The following is a 14,542-nucleotide window of genomic DNA, read 5'->3' as shown; positions in this document are numbered from 1 at the left end:
GTGTGCCCAGGCCCAGAGCTACTTTGCTGGGCATGACTGTGTTTGACCTCTGGGCCTGGAAGTCTGGTAGTAGTAGTAGTAGTAGTAGTAGTAGTAGTAGTAGTAGTAGTAGTATGATTTAAAGGTACAAAGTGAATGAAGTGTGCCCAGGCCCAGAGCTACTTTGCTGGGCATGACTGTGTTTGACCTCTTGGGCCTGGAAGTCTATTTCTGTGGTTTATATAAAGGGTCAAACTTGAAGTGTGCCCAGGCCCAGAGCTACTTTGCTGGGCATGACTGTGTTTGACCTCTTGGGTCTGGAAGTCTGGTGGTAGTAGTAGTAGTATGATTTAAAGGCACAAAGTGATTGAAGTGTGCCCAGGCCCAGAGCTACTTTGCTGGGCATGAATGTGTTTGAACTCTTGGGCCTGGAAGTCTGGTAGTAGTAGTATGATTTAAAGGCACAAAGTGATTGAAGTGTGCCCAGGCCCAGAGCTACTTTGCTGGGCATGACTGTGTTTGACCTCTTGGGCCTGGAAGTCTGGTAGTAGTATGATTTAAAGGCACAAAGTGATTGAAGTGTGCCCAGGCCCAGAGCTACTTTGCTGGGCATGAATGTGTTTGAACTCTTGGGCCTGGAAGTCTGGTAGTAGTAGTATGATTTAAAGGCACAAAGTGATTGAAGTGTGCCCAGGCCCAGAGCTACTTTGTTGGGCATGACTGTGTTTGACCTCTTGGGCCTGGAAGTCTGGTGGTAGTAGTAGTATGATTTAAAGGCACAAAGTGATTGGCAAATGTGGCCCAGAGCTACTTTGCTGGGCATGAATGTGTTTGAACCTTGGGCCTGGAAGTCTGGTAGTAGTAGTAGTAGTAGTAGTAGTAGTAGTAGTAGTAGTAGAAAAGGATTTAAAGGTACAAAGTGAATGAAGTGTGCCCAGGCCCAGAGCTACTTTGCTGGGCATGACTGTGTTTGACGCCTGGGCCTGAAGTCTGGTAGTAGTAGTATGATTTAAAGGTACAAAGTGAATGAAGTGTGCCCAGGCCCAGAGCTACTTTGCTGGGCATGACTGTGTTTGACCTCTTGGCTCTGGAAGTCTATTTCTAGGTTTATAAAGGGTCAAACTTCTTGAAGTGGTGCCTCCAGGCCCAGAGCTACTTCTTTGCTGGGCATGGACGTGTTTGACCTCTGGGGCCTGGAAGTCTGGTAGTAGTAGTATGATTTAAAGGCACAAAGTGATTATGTGCCTAGGCCCAGAGCTACTTTGCTGGGCATGAATGTGTTTGAACTCTTGGGCCTGGAAGTCTGTAGTAGTAGTATGATTTAAAGGGGCACAAAGTGGAATGAAGTGTGCCCAGGCCCAGAGCTACTTTGCTGGGCATGACTGTGTTTGACCTTCTTGGCTCTGGAAGTCTATTTCTAGCCTTATATACAGGGTCAAACATCTTGAAGTGTGCCCAGGCCCAGAGCTACTTTGCTGGGCAAGGAATGTGTTTGAACTCTTGGGCCTGAAGTCTAGTATGATTTAAAGGCACAAAGTGATTGAGGTGCCCAGGCCCAGAGCTACTTTGCTGGGCATGACTGTGTTTGACCTCTTGGGCCTGGAAGTCTGGTAGTAGTAGTATGATTTAAAGGCACAAAAGGATTGAAGTAAGGGCCGCAGGCCCAGAGCTACTTTGTTGGGCATGAATGTGTTTGACCTCTTGGGCCTGGAAGTCTGGTGGTAGTAGTAGTATGATTTAAAGGCACAAAGTGAATGAAGTGTGCCCAGGCCCAGAGCTACTTTGCTGGGCATGACTGTGTTTGACCTCTTGGGCCTGGAAGTCTATTTCTAGGCTTATATAAAGGGGTCAAACTTCTTGAGTAAGCCCAGGCCCAGAGCTACTTTGCTGTGTATGACTGTGTGACTCTGGCCCTGGAATTCTGGTGGTAGTAGTAGTATGATTTAAAGGCACAAAGCAAGTGAATGAAGTGCGCTGGGCATGACTGTGTTTGACCTCTTGGGCCTGGAAGTCTATTTCTAGGCTTATATAAAGGGTCAAACTTCTTGAAGTGTGCCCAGGCCCAGAGCTACTTTGCTGGGCATGACTGTGTTTGACCTCTTGGGTCTGGAAGTCTGGTGGTAGTAGTAGTAGTATGATTTAAAGGCACAAAGTGATTGAAGTGTGCCCAGGCCCAGAGCTACTTTGCTGGGCATGAATGTGTTTGAACTCTTGGGCCTGGAAGTCTGGTAGTAGTAGTATGATTTAAAGGCACAAAGTGATTGAAGTGTGCCCAGGCCCAGAGCTACTTTGCTGGGCATGACTGTGTTTGACCTCTTGGGCCTGGAAGTCTGGTGGTAGTAGTAGTATGATTTAAAGGCACAAAGTGATTGAAGTGTGCCCAGGCCCAGAGCTACTTTGCTGGGCATGAATGTGTTTGAACTCTTGGGCCTGGAAGTCTGGTAGTAGTAGTATGATTTAAAGGCACAAAGTGATTGAAGTGTGCCCAGGCCCAGAGCTACTTTGCTGGGCATGACTGTGTTTGACCTCTTGGGCCTGGAAGTCTGGTGGTAGTAGTAGTATGATTTAAAGGCACAAAGTGATTGAAGTGTGCCCAGGCCCAGAGCTACTTTGCTGGGCATGAATGTGTTTGAACTCTTGGGCCTGGAAGTCTGGTAGTAGTAGTAGTAGTAGTAGTAGTAGTAGTAGTAGTATGATTTAAAGGTACAAAGTGAATGAAGTGTGCCCAGGCCCAGAGCTACTTTGCTGGGCATGACTGTGTTTGACGTCTTGGGCCTGGAAGTCTGGTAGTAGTAGTATGATTTAAAGGTACAAAGTGAATGAAGTGTGCCCAGGCCCAGAGCTACTTTGCTGGGCATGACTGTGTTTGACCTCTTGGCTCTGGAAGTCTATTTCTAGGCTTATATAAAGGGTCAAACTTCTTGAAGTGTGCCCAGGCCCAGAGCTACTTTGCTGGGCATGACTGTGTTTGACCTCTGGGGCCTGGAAGTCTGGTAGTAGTAGTATGATTTAAAGGCACAAAGTGATTGAAGTGTGCCCAGGCCCAGAGCTACTTTGCTGGGCATGAATGTGTTTGAACTCTTGGGCCTGGAAGTCTGGTAGTAGTAGTATGATTTAAAGGCACAAAGTGAATGAAGTGTGCCCAGGCCCAGAGCTACTTTGCTGGGCATGACTGTGTTTGACCTCTTGGCTCTGGAAGTCTATTTCTAGGCTTATATACAGGGTCAAACATCTTGAAGTGTGCCCAGGCCCAGAGCTACTTTGCTGGGCATGAATGTGTTTGAACTCTTGGGCCTGGAAGTCTGGTAGTAGTAGTATGATTTAAAGGCACAAAGTGATTGAAGTGTGCCCAGGCCCAGAGCTACTTTGCTGGGCATGACTGTGTTTGACCTCTTGGGCCTGGAAGTCTGGTAGTAGTAGTATGATTTAAAGGCACAAAGTGATTGAAGTGTGCCCAGGCCCAGAGCTACTTTGCTGGGCATGAATGTGTTTGACCTCTTGGGCCTGGAAGTCTGGTGGTAGTAGTAGTATGATTTAAAGGCACAAAGTGAATGAAGTGTGCCCAGGCCCAGAGCTACTTTGCTGTGCATGACTGTGTTTGACCTCTTGGCTCTGGAAGTCTATTTCTAGGCTTATATAAAGGGTCAAACTTCTTGAAGTGTGCCCAGGCCCAGAGCTACTTTGCTGGGCATGACTGTGTTTGACCTCTGGGGCCTGGAAGTCTGGTAGTAGTAGTATGATTTAAAGGCACAAAGTGATTGAAGTGTGCCCAGGCCCAGAGCTACTTTGCTGGGCATGAATGTGTTTGAACTCTTGGGCCTGGAAGTCTGGTAGTAGTAGTATGATTTAAAGGCACAAAGTGAATGAAGTGTGCCCAGGCCCAGAGCTACTTTGCTGGGCATGACTGTGTTTGACCTCTTGGCTCTGGAAGTCTATTTCTAGGCTTATATACAGGGTCAAACATCTTGAAGTGTGCCCAGGCCCAGAGCTACTTTGCTGGGCATGAATGTGTTTGAACTCTTGGGCCTGGAAGTCTGGTAGTAGTAGTATGATTTAAAGGCACAAAGTGATTGAAGTGTGCCCAGGCCCAGAGCTACTTTGCTGGGCATGACTGTGTTTGACCTCTTGGCTCTGGAAGTCTATTTCTAGGCTTATATAAAGGGTCAAACATCTTGAAGTGTGCCCAGGCCCAGAGCTACTTTGCTGGGCATGAATGTGTTTGAACTCTTGGGCCTGGAAGTCTGGTAGTAGTAGTATGATTTAAAGGCACAAAGTGATTGAAGTGTGCCCAGGCCCAGAGCTACTTTGCTGGGCATGACTGTGTTTGACCTCTTGGGCCTGGAAGTCTGGTGGTAGTAGTAGTATGATTTAAAGGCACAAAGTGATTGAAGTGTGCCCAGGCCCAGAGCTACTTTGCTGGGCATGAATGTGTTTGAACTCTTGGGCCTGGAAGTCTATTTCTAGGCTTATATAAAGGGTCAAACATCTTGAAGTGTGCCCAGGCCCAGAGCTACTTTGCTGTGCATGACTGTGGTTGACCTCTGGGGCCTGGAAGTCTGGTAGTAGTAGTATGATTTAAAGACACAAAGTGATTGAAGTGTGCCCAGGCCCAGAGCTACTTTGCTGGGCATGAATGTGTTTGAACTCTTGGGCCTGGAAGTCTGGTAGTAGTAGTATGATTTAAAGGTACAAAGTGAATGAAGTGTGCCCAGGCCCAGAGCTACTTTGCTGTGCATGACTGTGTTTGACCTCTTGGCTCTGGAAGTCTATTTCTAGGCTTATATAAAGGGTCAAACTTCTTGAAGTGTGCCCAGGCCCAGAGCTACTTTGCTGGGCATGACTGTGTTTGACCTCTGGGGCCTGGAAGTCTGGTAGTAGTAGTATGATTTAAAGGCACAAAGTGATTGAAGTGTGCCCAGGCCCAGAGCTACTTTGCTGGGTATGATTCTGTGACCTCTTGGGTCTGGAAATGTGGTACTTTGAATGATTAAAAGAGTGAAACGGTCTGAAGTGTGCGCAGGTGTAAAGCAACCTTGCTAGGCATGAAGGTGTGACCTCCAGGGCCTGGAAGTCTGGTGGTAGTAGTAGTATGATTTAAAGGCACAAAGTGATTGAAGTGTGCCCAGGCCCAGAGCTACTTTGCTGGGCATGAATGTGTTTGACCTCTTGGGCCTGGAAGTCTGGTGGTAGTAGTAGTATGATTTAAAGGTACAAAGTGAATGAAGTGTGCCCAGGCCCAGAGCTACTTTGCTGTGCATGACTGTGTTTGAACTCTTGGGCCTGGAAGTCTATTTCTAGGCTTATATAAAGGGTCAAACATCTTGAAGTGTGCCCAGGCCCAGAGCTACTTTGCTGTGCATGACTGTGGTTGACCTCTTGGCCCTGGAAGTCTGGTGGTAGTAGTAGTATGATTTAAAGGCACAAAGTGAATGAAGTGTGCCCAGGCCCAGAGCTACTTTGCTGGGCATGAATGTGTTTGAACTCTTGGGCCTGGAAGTCTGGTAGTAGTAGTATGATTTAAAGGCACAAAGTGATTGAAGTGTGCCCAGGCCCAGAGCTACTTTGCTGGGCATGACTGTGTGACCTCTTGGGCCTGGAAGTCAGGTTGTAGTATTATTAAAAAAAAAAGGGTCAAACTGCATGGTCCGCCCAGGCCCAGAGCTACTTTGCTGGGTATGATTCTGTGACCTCTTGGGTCTGGAAATGTGGTACTTTGAATGATTAAAAGAGTGAAACGGTCTGAAGTGTGCGCAGGTGTAAAGCAACCTTGCTAGGCATGAAGGTGTGACCTCCAGGGCCTGGAAGTCTGGTGGTAGTAGTAGTATGATTTAAAGGCACAAAGTGATTGAAGTGTGCCCAGGCCCAGATCTACTTTGCTGGGCATGACTGTGTTTGACCTCTTGGGCCTGGAAGTCTGGTAGTAGTAGTAGTAGTAGTAGTAGTATGATTTAAAGGTACAAAGTGAATGAAGTGTGCCCAGGCCCAGAGCTACTTTGCTGGGCATGACTGTGTTTGACCTCTTGGGCCTGGAAGTCTATTTCTAGGCTTATATAAAGGGTCAAACTTCTTGAAGTGTGCCCAGGCCCAGAGCTACTTTGCTGTGTATGACTGTGTGACCTCTTGGCCCTGGAATTCTGGTGGTAGTAGTAGTATGATTTAAAGGCACAAAGTGAATGAAGTGTGCCCAGGCCCAGAGCTACTTTGCTGGGCATGACTGTGTTTGACCTCTTGGGCCTGGAAGTCTGGTAGTAGTAGTAGTAGTAGTAGTAGTAGTAGTAGTAGTAGTAGTAGTAGTATGATTTAAAGGTACAAAGTGAATGAAGTGTGCCCAGGCCCAGAGCTACTTTGCTGGGCATGACTGTGTTTGACCTCTTGGGCCTGGAAGTCTATTTCTAGGCTTATATAAAGGGTCAAACTTCTTGAAGTGTGCCCAGGCCCAGAGCTACTTTGCTGGGCATGACTGTGTTTGACCTCTTGGGTCTGGAAGTCTGGTGGTAGTAGTAGTAGTATGATTTAAAGGCACAAAGTGATTGAAGTGTGCCCAGGCCCAGAGCTACTTTGCTGGGCATGAATGTGTTTGAACTCTTGGGCCTGGAAGTCTGGTAGTAGTAGTATGATTTAAAGGCACAAAGTGATTGAAGTGTGCCCAGGCCCAGAGCTACTTTGCTGGGCATGACTGTGTTTGACCTCTTGGGCCTGGAAGTCTGGTGGTAGTAGTAGTATGATTTAAAGGCACAAAGTGATTGAAGTGTGCCCAGGCCCAGAGCTACTTTGCTGGGCATGAATGTGTTTGAACTCTTGGGCCTGGAAGTCTGGTAGTAGTAGTATGATTTAAAGGCACAAAGTGATTGAAGTGTGCCCAGGCCCAGAGCTACTTTGCTGGGCATGACTGTGTTTGACCTCTTGGGCCTGGAAGTCTGGTGGTAGTAGTAGTATGATTTAAAGGCACAAAGTGATTGAAGTGTGCCCAGGCCCAGAGCTACTTTGCTGGGCATGAATGTGTTTGAACTCTTGGGCCTGGAAGTCTGGTAGTAGTAGTATGATTTAAAGGCACAAAGTGATTGAAGTGTGCCCAGGCCCAGAGCTACTTTGCTGGGCATGACTGTGTTTGACCTCTTGGGCCTGGAAGTCTGGTGGTAGTAGTAGTATGATTTAAAGGCACAAAGTGATTGAAGTGTGCCCAGGCCCAGAGCTACTTTGCTGGGCATGAATGTGTTTGAACTCTTGGGCCTGGAAGTCTGGTAGTAGTAGTAGTAGTAGTAGTAGTAGTAGTAGTAGTATGATTTAAAGGTACAAAGTGAATGAAGTGTGCCCAGGCCCAGAGCTACTTTGCTGGGCATGACTGTGTTTGACGTCTTGGGCCTGGAAGTCTGGTAGTAGTAGTATGATTTAAAGGTACAAAGTGAATGAAGTGTGCCCAGGCCCAGAGCTACTTTGCTGGGCATGACTGTGTTTGACCTCTTGGCTCTGGAAGTCTATTTCTAGGCTTATATAAAGGGTCAAACTTCTTGAAGTGTGCCCAGGCCCAGAGCTACTTTGCTGGGCATGACTGTGTTTGACCTCTGGGGCCTGGAAGTCTGGTAGTAGTAGTATGATTTAAAGGCACAAAGTGATTGAAGTGTGCCCAGGCCCAGAGCTACTTTGCTGGGCATGAATGTGTTTGAACTCTTGGGCCTGGAAGTCTGGTAGTAGTAGTATGATTTAAAGGCACAAAGTGAATGAAGTGTGCCCAGGCCCAGAGCTACTTTGCTGGGCATGACTGTGTTTGACCTCTTGGCTCTGGAAGTCTATTTCTAGCCTTATATACAGGGTCAAACATCTTGAAGTGTGCCCAGGCCCAGAGCTACTTTGCTGGGCATGAATGTGTTTGAACTCTTGGGCCTGGAAGTCTGGTAGTAGTAGTATGATTTAAAGGCACAAAGTGATTGAAGTGTGCCCAGGCCCAGAGCTACTTTGCTGGGCATGACTGTGTTTGACCTCTTGGGCCTGGAAGTCTGGTAGTAGTAGTATGATTTAAAGGCACAAAGTGATTGAAGTGTGCCCAGGCCCAGAGCTACTTTGCTGGGCATGAATGTGTTTGACCTCTTGGGCCTGGAAGTCTGGTGGTAGTAGTAGTATGATTTAAAGGCACAAAGTGAATGAAGTGTGCCCAGGCCCAGAGCTACTTTGCTGTGCATGACTGTGTTTGACCTCTTGGCTCTGGAAGTCTATTTCTAGGCTTATATAAAGGGTCAAACTTCTTGAAGTGTGCCCAGGCCCAGAGCTACTTTGCTGGGCATGACTGTGTTTGACCTCTGGGGCCTGGAAGTCTGGTAGTAGTAGTATGATTTAAAGGCACAAAGTGATTGAAGTGTGCCCAGGCCCAGAGCTACTTTGCTGGGCATGACTGTGTTTGACCTCTTGGCTCTGGAAGTCTATTTCTAGGCTTATATACAGGGTCAAACATCTTGAAGTGTGCCCAGGCCCAGAGCTACTTTGCTGGGCATGAATGTGTTTGAACTCTTGGGCCTGGAAGTCTGGTAGTAGTAGTATGATTTAAAGGCACAAAGTGATTGAAGTGTGCCCAGGCCCAGAGCTACTTTGCTGGGCATGACTGTGTTTGACCTCTTGGCTCTGGAAGTCTATTTCTAGGCTTATATAAAGGGTCAAACATCTTGAAGTGTGCCCAGGCCCAGAGCTACTTTGCTGGGCATGAATGTGTTTGAACTCTTGGGCCTGGAAGTCTGGTAGTAGTAGTATGATTTAAAGGCACAAAGTGATTGAAGTGTGCCCAGGCCCAGAGCTACTTTGCTGGGCATGACTGTGTTTGACCTCTTGGGCCTGGAAGTCTGGTGGTAGTAGTAGTATGATTTAAAGGCACAAAGTGATTGAAGTGTGCCCAGGCCCAGAGCTACTTTGCTGGGCATGAATGTGTTTGAACTCTTGGGCCTGGAAGTCTATTTCTAGGCTTATATAAAGGGTCAAACATCTTGAAGTGTGCCCAGGCCCAGAGCTACTTTGCTGTGCATGACTGTGGTTGACCTCTGGGGCCTGGAAGTCTGGTAGTAGTAGTATGATTTAAAGACACAAAGTGATTGAAGTGTGCCCAGGCCCAGAGCTACTTTGCTGGGCATGAATGTGTTTGAACTCTTGGGCCTGGAAGTCTGGTAGTAGTAGTATGATTTAAAGGTACAAAGTGAATGAAGTGTGCCCAGGCCCAGAGCTACTTTGCTGTGCATGACTGTGTTTGACCTCTTGGCTCTGGAAGTCTATTTCTAGGCTTATATAAAGGGTCAAACTTCTTGAAGTGTGCCCAGGCCCAGAGCTACTTTGCTGGGCATGACTGTGTTTGACCTCTGGGGCCTGGAAGTCTGGTAGTAGTAGTATGATTTAAAGGCACAAAGTGATTGAAGTGTGCCCAGGCCCAGAGCTACTTTGCTGGGTATGATTCTGTGACCTCTTGGGTCTGGAAATGTGGTACTTTGAATGATTAAAAGAGTGAAACGGTCTGAAGTGTGCGCAGGTGTAAAGCAACCTTGCTAGGCATGAAGGTGTGACCTCCAGGGCCTGGAAGTCTGGTGGTAGTAGTAGTATGATTTAAAGGCACAAAGTGATTGAAGTGTGCCCAGGCCCAGAGCTACTTTGCTGGGCATGAATGTGTTTGACCTCTTGGGCCTGGAAGTCTGGTGGTAGTAGTAGTATGATTTAAAGGTACAAAGTGAATGAAGTGTGCCCAGGCCCAGAGCTACTTTGCTGTGCATGACTGTGTTTGAACTCTTGGGCCTGGAAGTCTATTTCTAGGCTTATATAAAGGGTCAAACATCTTGAAGTGTGCCCAGGCCCAGAGCTACTTTGCTGTGCATGACTGTGGTTGACCTCTTGGCCCTGGAAGTCTGGTGGTAGTAGTAGTATGATTTAAAGGCACAAAGTGAATGAAGTGTGCCCAGGCCCAGAGCTACTTTGCTGGGCATGAATGTGTTTGAACTCTTGGGCCTGGAAGTCTGGTAGTAGTAGTATGATTTAAAGGCACAAAGTGATTGAAGTGTGCCCAGGCCCAGAGCTACTTTGCTGGGCATGACTGTGTGACCTCTTGGGCCTGGAAGTCAGGTTGTAGTATTATTAAAAAAAAAAGGGTCAAACTGCATGGTCCGCCCAGGCCCAGAGCTACTTTGCTGGGTATGATTCTGTGACCTCTTGGGTCTGGAAATGTGGTACTTTGAATGATTAAAAGAGTGAAACGGTCTGAAGTGTGCGCAGGTGTAAAGCAACCTTGCTAGGCATGAAGGTGTGACCTCCAGGGCCTGGAAGTCTGGTGGTAGTAGTAGTATGATTTAAAGGCACAAAGTGATTGAAGTGTGCCCAGGCCCAGATCTACTTTGCTGGGCATGACTGTGTTTGACCTCTTGGGCCTGGAAGTCTGGTAGTAGTAGTAGTAGTAGTAGTAGTATGATTTAAAGGTACAAAGTGAATGAAGTGTGCCCAGGCCCAGAGCTACTTTGCTGGGCATGACTGTGTTTGACCTCTTGGGCCTGGAAGTCTATTTCTAGGCTTATATAAAGGGTCAAACTTCTTGAAGTGTGCCCAGGCCCAGAGCTACTTTGCTGTGTATGACTGTGTGACCTCTTGGCCCTGGAATTCTGGTGGTAGTAGTAGTATGATTTAAAGGCACAAAGTGAATGAAGTGTGCCCAGGCCCAGAGCTACTTTGCTGGGCATGACTGTGTTTGACCTCTTGGGCCTGGAAGTCTGGTAGTAGTAGTAGTAGTAGTAGTAGTAGTAGTAGTAGTAGTAGTAGTAGTATGATTTAAAGGTACAAAGTGAATGAAGTGTGCCCAGGCCCAGAGCTACTTTGCTGGGCATGACTGTGTTTGACCTCTTGGGCCTGGAAGTCTATTTCTAGGCTTATATAAAGGGTCAAACTTCTTGAAGTGTGCCCAGGCCCAGAGCTACTTTGCTGGGCATGACTGTGTTTGACCTCTTGGGTCTGGAAGTCTGGTGGTAGTAGTAGTAGTATGATTTAAAGGCACAAAGTGATTGAAGTGTGCCCAGGCCCAGAGCTACTTTGCTGGGCATGAATGTGTTTGAACTCTTGGGCCTGGAAGTCTGGTAGTAGTAGTATGATTTAAAGGCACAAAGTGATTGAAGTGTGCCCAGGCCCAGAGCTACTTTGCTGGGCATGACTGTGTTTGACCTCTTGGGCCTGGAAGTCTGGTGGTAGTAGTAGTATGATTTAAAGGCACAAAGTGATTGAAGTGTGCCCAGGCCCAGAGCTACTTTGCTGGGCATGAATGTGTTTGAACTCTTGGGCCTGGAAGTCTGGTAGTAGTAGTATGATTTAAAGGCACAAAGTGATTGAAGTGTGCCCAGGCCCAGAGCTACTTTGCTGGGCATGACTGTGTTTGACCTCTTGGGCCTGGAAGTCTGGTGGTAGTAGTAGTATGATTTAAAGGCACAAAGTGATTGAAGTGTGCCCAGGCCCAGAGCTACTTTGCTGGGCATGAATGTGTTTGAACTCTTGGGCCTGGAAGTCTGGTAGTAGTAGTAGTAGTAGTAGTAGTAGTAGTAGTAGTAGTAGTAGTATGATTTAAAGGTACAAAGTGAATGAAGTGTGCCCAGGCCCAGAGCTACTTTGCTGGGCATGACTGTGTTTGACGTCTTGGGCCTGGAAGTCTGGTAGTAGTAGTATGATTTAAAGGTACAAAGTGAATGAAGTGTGCCCAGGCCCAGAGCTACTTTGCTGGGCATGACTGTGTTTGACCTCTTGGCTCTGGAAGTCTATTTCTAGGCTTATATAAAGGGTCAAACTTCTTGAAGTGTGCCCAGGCCCAGAGCTACTTTGCTGGGCATGACTGTGTTTGACCTCTGGGGCCTGGAAGTCTGGTAGTAGTAGTATGATTTAAAGGCACAAAGTGATTGAAGTGTGCCCAGGCCCAGAGCTACTTTGCTGGGCATGAATGTGTTTGAACTCTTGGGCCTGGAAGTCTGGTAGTAGTAGTATGATTTAAAGGCACAAAGTGAATGAAGTGTGCCCAGGCCCAGAGCTACTTTGCTGGGCATGACTGTGTTTGACCTCTTGGCTCTGGAAGTCTATTTCTAGCCTTATATACAGGGTCAAACATCTTGAAGTGTGCCCAGGCCCAGAGCTACTTTGCTGGGCATGAATGTGTTTGAACTCTTGGGCCTGGAAGTCTGGTAGTAGTAGTATGATTTAAAGGCACAAAGTGATTGAAGTGTGCCCAGGCCCAGAGCTACTTTGCTGGGCATGACTGTGTTTGACCTCTTGGGCCTGGAAGTCTGGTAGTAGTAGTATGATTTAAAGGCACAAAGTGATTGAAGTGTGCCCAGGCCCAGAGCTACTTTGCTGGGCATGAATGTGTTTGACCTCTTGGGCCTGGAAGTCTGGTGGTAGTAGTAGTATGATTTAAAGGCACAAAGTGAATGAAGTGTGCCCAGGCCCAGAGCTACTTTGCTGTGCATGACTGTGTTTGACCTCTTGGCTCTGGAAGTCTATTTCTAGGCTTATATAAAGGGTCAAACTTCTTGAAGTGTGCCCAGGCCCAGAGCTACTTTGCTGGGCATGACTGTGTTTGACCTCTGGGGCCTGGAAGTCTGGTAGTAGTAGTATGATTTAAAGGCACAAAGTGATTGAAGTGTGCCCAGGCCCAGAGCTACTTTGCTGGGCATGACTGTGTTTGACCTCTTGGCTCTGGAAGTCTATTTCTAGGCTTATATACAGGGTCAAACATCTTGAAGTGTGCCCAGGCCCAGAGCTACTTTGCTGGGCATGAATGTGTTTGAACTCTTGGGCCTGGAAGTCTGGTAGTAGTAGTATGATTTAAAGGCACAAAGTGATTGAAGTGTGCCCAGGCCCAGAGCTACTTTGCTGGGCATGACTGTGTTTGACCTCTTGGCTCTGGAAGTCTATTTCTAGGCTTATATAAAGGGTCAAACATCTTGAAGTGTGCCCAGGCCCAGAGCTACTTTGCTGGGCATGAATGTGTTTGAACTCTTGGGCCTGGAAGTCTGGTAGTAGTAGTATGATTTAAAGGCACAAAGTGATTGAAGTGTGCCCAGGCCCAGAGCTACTTTGCTGGGCATGACTGTGTTTGACCTCTTGGGCCTGGAAGTCTGGTGGTAGTAGTAGTATGATTTAAAGGCACAAAGTGATTGAAGTGTGCCCAGGCCCAGAGCTACTTTGCTGGGCATGAATGTGTTTGAACTCTTGGGCCTGGAAGTCTATTTCTAGGCTTATATAAAGGGTCAAACATCTTGAAGTGTGCCCAGGCCCAGAGCTACTTTGCTGTGCATGACTGTGGTTGACCTCTGGGGCCTGGAAGTCTGGTAGTAGTAGTATGATTTAAAGACACAAAGTGATTGAAGTGTGCCCAGGCCCAGAGCTACTTTGCTGGGCATGAATGTGTTTGAACTCTTGGGCCTGGAAGTCTGGTAGTAGTAGTATGATTTAAAGGTACAAAGTGAATGAAGTGTGCCCAGGCCCAGAGCTACTTTGCTGTGCATGACTGTGTTTGACCTCTTGGCTCTGGAAGTCTATTTCTAGGCTTATATAAAGGGTCAAACTTCTTGAAGTGTGCCCAGGCCCAGAGCTACTTTGCTGGGCATGACTGTGTTTGACCTCTGGGGCCTGGAAGTCTGGTAGTAGTAGTATGATTTAAAGGCACAAAGTGATTGAAGTGTGCCCAGGCCCAGAGCTACTTTGCTGGGTATGATTCTGTGACCTCTTGGGTCTGGAAATGTGGTACTTTGAATGATTAAAAGAGTGAAACGGTCTGAAGTGTGCGCAGGTGTAAAGCAACCTTGCTAGGCATGAAGGTGTGACCTCCAGGGCCTGGAAGTCTGGTGGTAGTAGTAGTATGATTTAAAGGCACAAAGTGATTGAAGTGTGCCCAGGCCCAGAGCTACTTTGCTGGGCATGAATGTGTTTGACCTCTTGGGCCTGGAAGTCTGGTGGTAGTAGTAGTATGATTTAAAGGTACAAAGTGAATGAAGTGTGCCCAGGCCCAGAGCTACTTTGCTGTGCATGACTGTGTTTGAACTCTTGGGCCTGGAAGTCTATTTCTAGGCTTATATAAAGGGTCAAACATCTTGAAGTGTGCCCAGGCCCAGAGCTACTTTGCTGTGCATGACTGTGGTTGACCTCTTGGCCCTGGAAGTCTGGTGGTAGTAGTAGTATGATTTAAAGGCACAAAGTGAATGAAGTGTGCCCAGGCCCAGAGCTACTTTGCTGGGCATGAATGTGTTTGAACTCTTGGGCCTGGAAGTCTGGTAGTAGTAGTATGATTTAAAGGCACAAAGTGATTGAAGTGTGCCCAGGCCCAGAGCTACTTTGCTGGGCATGACTGTGTTTGACCTCTTGGGCCTGGAAGTCTGGTGGTAGTAGTAGTATGATTTAAAGGCACAAAGTGATTGAAGTGTGCCCAGGCCCAGAGCTACTTTGCTGGGCATGAATGTGTTTGAACTCTTGGGCCTGGAAGTCTATTTCTAGGCTTATATAAAGGGTCAAACTTCTTGAAGTGTGCCCAGGCCCAGAGCTACTTTGCTGGGCATGACTGTGTTTGACCTCTTGG

Source organism: Electrophorus electricus, unplaced genomic scaffold (genome assembly GCF_041902795.1).
Source record: "Electrophorus electricus isolate QZ-2024a unplaced genomic scaffold, ASM4190279v1 Scaffold91, whole genome shotgun sequence".
NCBI lineage: Eukaryota > Metazoa > Chordata > Actinopteri > Gymnotiformes > Gymnotidae > Electrophorus > Electrophorus electricus.
This window is presented reverse-complemented; position numbering follows the sequence as displayed.